The sequence below is a fragment of the Nicotiana tomentosiformis genome, chromosome 6, assembly GCF_000390325.3.
Source record: "Nicotiana tomentosiformis chromosome 6, ASM39032v3, whole genome shotgun sequence".
In the NCBI taxonomy this organism is placed as follows: Eukaryota; Viridiplantae; Streptophyta; class Magnoliopsida; order Solanales; family Solanaceae; genus Nicotiana; species Nicotiana tomentosiformis.
The window spans coordinates 42,851,905-42,854,056 of NC_090817.1; positions in this window are offsets into that span (position 1 = coordinate 42,851,905).

Here is a 2,152-nt window from a genome sequence, read left to right on the forward strand (position 1 = left end):
CCTCCAATTTTCCCATAGATTCCACATCCTGTGGATCTACTCCCAGAAAATTTTGTTTCACAAACTAGAAGGACACAAAGGACTACCATGGTTAGCCCTCCAAGGCCACTGCAAGTGGTATAAAAATTGGGATACGTCTGAAGCCTATGTTCCAGCAATAGAAAAGTAGTTTTTGGCCAATCCACAATATCTAACTCTAATAGATGCTGCCCAAATTATATTTTTACAGCAAAAATCTATTGCAGCTGCACAACTAGCCAGCTCCAACAGCAAGTTAGATTTTATCCAGCAAATGAAAAAAATTCTTCAACAAATCAAGACATAAATTTCAAGTCAACAATGTCGAGCATCTTCGTCTGAAAAATCATCATCATCATAGAAGAAGACCCTGATATAATTTTCTTGAAAAATAATCAGGGATTATATCAGCATGACAATATATTGACATCACCACAACTGACATCATCTATGACATCAACAACCATTTACTCTTGGTGACATCATCCATGACATTAGGAAACACTATCTTATTTTTAGTTTTTGACTATAAATAGCTCCCCATTACTTGTAATACACATACTACACTACCACTTGAGAAGAAATTCTCTCCCTCTCTCTAAAATTGGTTAGAGCTTACTTCCTCTAGCTTACTGTCACGACCCAAAACCTAACATGTCGTGATGGCGCCTATCGATGGTACTAGGCAAGCCGACGTTCCCAAAATACTCAAGTAATTCAATAGAAAAGGTAGTTTAAAATTTTTTCATATCAGAAATGTTTCATAAAAACCAAAGTTGAACTCAATATAGAATCAAAATGCGGAAACTAGCCCCAAACATCGGGGTGTCACTAAGTCATGAGCATCTAGACAAACAAACTAATACAACCAGTGTCTAAGTATCAATACAAGACAGAAAGAAATATAGAAGGATAGACAAGGTCATGCGGACGCCGGCAGCTACCTCGTAGTCTCCGGTACTCAATCGCTCCCGAACTCAATGACCTCCGTGATCAAACACACCTGGATCTGCACATGAAGTGCATGGTGTAGCATGAGTACAACCAACTTAGCAAGTAACATAAATAAATAAGGAACTCAGAAGCATTGACGAGCTATACAGTACAGTTCATTTTCAATAATTCCAGCAAAGAATAGACATACTTTCAAATCCGGAAATTTAAGTCAAATCAGTTTTATAGAGTTAAAGTGTAGGTACTTTGGATATAGAAACTTTCAGAAATTTCACAACAATGACAGATAGAAACTAAGTGCATCAACAATTGAAAAGCAAGTACAGCCTCTTAGGGCAACAGTCACTCAAACCCTCAACAACTCAGCACTCAACTCTCAGCCCTCAATGCACATGCTCAATAGGTACCTGCGCTCGCTGGGGGTGTTCAGACTCATGAGGGGCTCCTACAGCCCAAGCGCTATAATCTGTACAGATAACTCACGTGCTGCACGGACAACTCACGTGCCATAGTATAAATATCTGGATCCGCACGGACAACTCACGTGCCCTAGTATAAATATAAGGATCTGCACGGACAACTCACGTGCCATAGAACAATACCTCACAGCCAGGCCTTCGACCTTACTCAGTCATAAACCTCTCTAGTGTCATAGCTCTCAATAAAGAAAGGGAAAGCAGCCCAAATCATAATGTTACAGTATATCATCAGGGAAAAATAACAGAGACTGAGGTAAACATGTACAAGAATCACTATGACTGAATATAACTACCATGAGCAGGAATATAGCCTAAGCATGATCTCTAACATGAAAGACAGTCAAGTTCTAGCAAACAGGAATGTATATGAACACAAATAAAGGCTATTAGACTTTATAGTCTCCCGGAATGGACCAAGTCTCAATCCCTCACGGCGTACACGCACACGCCCGTCAACTAGCATGGGTGCCACCTCCAAACAATCACATTATACCAAACTTTGGGTTCCATACCCTCAAGACCAGATTTAAAACTGTTACTTACCTCAACCGCGTAGAACTCCTACTCCGAAATGCCGTTTCCCCTCGAACCGGCCTCTAAATGACCCGAATCTAGCAACGAGCAATAAAATACGATCAATATGAGCTAAAGCAATGAATCCCATAAGGAAAATACCAATTTATAGGCTAAATCCCGAAATT